Here is a 5,207-nt window from a genome sequence, read left to right on the forward strand (position 1 = left end):
TCCTTCTTATTATTCAAAATTCTCTGAAAGATAACCAACTACTTAAAGGAAAAGTAAAGAAAATGTATTGTGGAGTTTACGGCATATGTAGAAGTAAAATGCGTGACAACAGGTCAAGAGATAGGAAACAGAAGGGACTGTTGTCAGGTTCTTATCCTAGACATTAAATTAAAGACACATATTAAAAACCCTAAAGCCACCACTAAAATAACTCAACAAAAAAGTAAGGCTAACAAACCAATCAAGGAGTCAAAATACAATCATAATAAAAATATTCAATCCAAAGGAAGTCAGAAAAGGGCGGGAAGTTCACAAAACAGAAGAGACAAACAGGAAACCAAGAGCAAGATGGTAGATTTAAATCACAGCAATAATGGCATAAAAATCAACTCTCTAAACACCACAATTAGAAGGCAGAGTTTGTCAGATTGGATTAAAAAAACAACAAAATAAGCCCCAATGCTATGCTGCCCACAAAAAGAAAACTCACTTTAAATATAAAAAGCCTAATACCAAACAAAAGAAAGTGGATGTGGCTACATGAATATCAGACTGAGTAAATTTCAGAGCAAAGAATCACAAAAAGATAACAAAGGGCATTTCATAATGAAAAGGGTTTAATTCATAAAAAAGACATTCTACTCTTAATTGTTTATACACTTAGTAACAAAACTTCAAATTACATGAAGTAAAGCAGAACTGGATGGAGAAATAGACAAATTCACAAGTTTAGTTGGAGATTTCAGTATCCCCTTTTCAATAACTGACAGAACAAGTAAATAGAAAATCTAATAATATCCAAATACTATCAATCAACTTGACTTAATTGCTATTTGGAAAGTACTTCACCAAACAACAGTGGAATATACATTCTTTATAAATGCCTATTAAATAGTCCCCAAAATAGAACATATTCTGGACCACAAAACAGGTCTCAATAATTTTGAGTCATACAAAGTATGTTCACTGACCACAACGGAATTAAATTGAACATCAATAACACAAAGATACCTAGAGAATCTATAAGAATTTTGGAACTAAATAGCATACCTCTAATAATACATGGGTCAAAGGAGAAATTAAAAGGAAAATTAGAAAGTAGTAAAAAATGAAAATAATCAAAATTTATAAGATATTACTAATGTATCACAGTAAAAAGTATAGCATTAAATGCCTATATTAGAAAAGATGAAATAAAGATCTCAAATCAATGATCTCTGCACTTTAAAAACACATAATCCCAAAATTTAGCAGGCAAAAAGGAAATAAAAATAATCAAAAGAGAAATCAAAGAAAGAGAAAATCAATAAAAGCCAATAGAAAAAAAATTTTTTTTAACCAAAAACTGGTTCTTTGACAAGATCAGTAATTGTTGACAGTCTAGCTAGACTAATTAGAGAAAATAGAAGAACCAAATTACCAACATCAGAAATAAGAGAGTTGATATCACCATAAATTCTGCAGATATTAAGAGAATAATCAGGGAACATTATTAAAAATTTTATGATAAAAAGTCAACAATTTATGTTAAATGGACAAACTACCAATGATTACTGGAACCTTTCATTCCCAGGTGGCTCAGTGTTAAAGAACCCACCTGCCAATGCAGGAGACACAGGTTTGACCCCTGGGTTTGGAAAATCTCCTGGAGTAGGAAATGGCAACCCACTCCATTATTCTTGCCCGGACAATTCCACAGACAGGGGAGCCTGGTGAGCTGCAGTCCTTGGGGTCACACAAAGAGTCAGACACAGCCGAGCACACACGCAACACACTTAAGCAAGAAATAAACGACACAAACAGTGCTCTAATTGTTAAAGACATTTAAACTTTAGTTAAAACTTTCTCAACAATAAAGACCAGGCCAGATGGCTTCCTTCGTAAGTTCTACTCAAACATTTCAGGAGATGATATCAAATTCTTCCAGAAAACAAAAGAAGGAACATTTCTCACTGCATTCGATAAAGCCAGCACAACCCTGATACAAAAAAAAAATTAAGATATTAAAGAAGACTATACAGCAGGGACCCACATGAAAATAAATGAAAAATTCTCCAAAAGAAATTTTACACATGTAAAAAGAACATCACAACCTGGGAATACGAGATTGTTTTAATTTTTGAAAATCAACAGTATATTAATAATTCATCATAGTAATAGGCCAAAAAATGAAAAACCATATGATCATTTTAATGAATATAAAAAAGCATTGGCTAAATTAAGCATCCAGTCTTCAGCAAACTGGGAATAGAAAGGAACTGCCTCAATCTAATAAGGAGAAATCTTCAAAAAATATATGTTAGCATCATATTTAATGGTGAAAGACTAACATCTTTCATCCTTAAGATCAGGAGGAAATCACAGAAGTTCACTGTCACTAGTTCTATTCACCACTATACTGGAAGTTCTAAACATTGCAATAAGACAAGAAAAAGAAATAAAAGGAATCCAGATTTTTAAAAAAGGCAAAATTGTTTTTTATTCATGGTGAGCTGAATATGTATGTATTCAGGCTTGTATGTAGGCTTGATAGTCTACATAGGAAATTCTATGTAATATACAAAAAAGTGACTAGAACAAATAAGTGAGTATAACAGAGTTGTTAGGCATAAGACTGATATTAAAGAATCAATTCTATTTCTCTATACTAGAAACAACCAGATTGAAATGAAAAAGAAAAGTTGCAATAGTATTAAAAAATAAGAAACACTGGGAGATATAGAAAGATATATAAGGCTCAAGCACAGAAAACTACAAAATATTACTGAGAAAAATTAAGATCTAAGTGAATGAAGATTTTTATTATTATCATGAACCAGACTCACTCTTGTAAAGCTATAAGCTCTCCCCGAATTGATCTATAGCTTCAACACAATCTCAAGTAAAATTCCAGCAAGCTTTCTTATAGAAACTGACAAACTCACTCTAAAATTCTTTTGGAAGTGAAAAGGGCCTAGAATGAAAAAAAAAAAAAAAAACTATAAAAAAAAAAAAGAAGACTATAACTGGAAGATTAACACACTCTGACTTTAAGATTTATGAAGCTACTATAATAAACACAGTGTGGTATTGGTGTCAAGATAGGCAAACAAATCAGATTCTAGAAATAAGCTCACATAATTGAAACTGATTTTCAACAAAGATGCAAAAGTAATTCAGTGGAGAAAAGTTGGTCTTTTCAACAAGAAGTGCTAGAATAATGAAAGAATCATATGAAACAAAAAAAAATGAGCTTCAATCCATTCACCATATTTGAAATTTCACTCAAAACAAATGATAAACCCAAATATAAAACATTTAGAAGAAAACTTAGAATAAAACCTTTGTAACATTCAATTAGGCAATGGTTTCTTAGATACAACACCAAAAGCACAATTGTTGGGGGGGTGGGGGAGGTAATTGACCTAATCAAAATTAAGAACATGTGTTCTTCAACAGACACTGATAAGAAACTGAAAAGGCAAGACACAGAATGTGAAAAAATTCTGTAAATGGTATACCTGATAAAGAACCATCACCAGAATATATAAAGAACTATAAAATCTCAATAATAAAAAAGCTAATTTCAAAATAGACAAAAGATTTGCATATTTTTCCAAAAAGGGGGTGGGGGATAGCAGGTAAGTATATGAAAAGAAGCTCAACATAATTAGACACTCAGGAAATGTAAGTTAAAAGCACAATGAGCTACCCACACCTTAGGATATCTAAAATTAAAAAGACTGGCCATACCAAGTGTTGGTGACGACGTGGAACAACTGGAACCCTCATACACTGCTGGTGGGCACGTAAAGTGGTAAAACCCACTTTGTAAAACAAATTGGCAGTTTCTAAAAAGTTAAATAGACACTTCTCATATGATACAGCCAATCTACTCCCATGCATTTACCCAAGGAAAACATATCTATTTTATATATGTATATATACAGAGACTTGGGCATGATTACTCACAGCAGCTTTATTTGTACTCACTCAAAACTGGAAACAATCCAAATGTCCATTAGCAGGGAAAGGGATAAACAAATCATGGTACAGTCATGCAAAGGAATATTACTTGGCAATGAAAAGGGGAAAACCTATTTCCACTTGTAACCACAGTGATGAATCTCAAAGTAATTACGCTGAGTGAAAGAAGCCAGGTGTGGAAGAAAACAAATTGTACATTTCCATTTAAATAAAACTCTAGAAAATGCAAACTAATCTCTAGGGATGGAAAGCAGACCAGTGGTTGCCCAAGGAGGGGGCAGGGAGAGGTGAAGAGGGGACGGGCAGGACGGAGGGGTCACAGAGGGGCCAAAGAAACATCTAGAGGTGATGGAGATGCTTGCTACACAGATTGTGGTGACGTGGGCATATACATATATCAAAACTTATCAAATTGTACACTTTTAAACCTGTGTGGTTTATCACTTGTCAACTATATACTTCAATAAAGCTGTCAAAAATCATGGGGAACCCATGCTTTCTGGGCCCACGACTCTGGCCCTTTCACCTGAATTACTCACTTGGGTCTTACACCAGTAGGAAATTCCTAATGAATGAATGTCTCCGTGTTTCTGCCAGTTACTCTATATCACAAGTCGAAAAGAGATCCTTACCACAGTCAAGCATCCTGGCAGTCAGCTCTGACATTTCACCTTGAGGAACTGAACTTATATTCCAAACATCTCCCAAACAGCTCTAGGAGTTGCTTCAGAACCTGGGGCTCAGACACAATGGTAACTCCAGGCTCACACCGAGCATTTGCACTGTGGCACTCTCTGCTCACAAAGAACAGTGTCCCTCCCTCCAGTTAGGGTCAGACTTAACAGCCCTGCCAACAGGTAAGACAGCTGTGTACAAAGCTGGTACAAAGAAACAGGCATACATATTCAGATGTTTGTGCCGTGTGTGTGTGTATATGTGTGTATTTAGTTGCTCAGCCATGTCCAACTCTTTGAGACCCCATGGACTGTAGCCCACCAGGCTCCTCTGTCCACAGGATTCTCCAGGAAAGCTTTCTGCAGTGGGTTGCCATTCCCTTCTCCAAGGGATCTTCCCGACCCAGGGATCAAACCCAAGGCTCCTGCATTGCAGGCAGATTCTTTACCATCTGAACCACCAGGGAAGCCTCAGAGGGGAGGGCCTCCAATTCTCCCTTCAAGATTTTCTTTAGGCTCTATTGCAATCAGTTCAGTTCAGTCACTCAGTCGTGTCTGACTCTTTGT

This window comes from Cervus elaphus, chromosome 13 (assembly GCF_910594005.1).
Source record: "Cervus elaphus chromosome 13, mCerEla1.1, whole genome shotgun sequence".
NCBI lineage: Eukaryota > Metazoa > Chordata > Mammalia > Artiodactyla > Cervidae > Cervus > Cervus elaphus.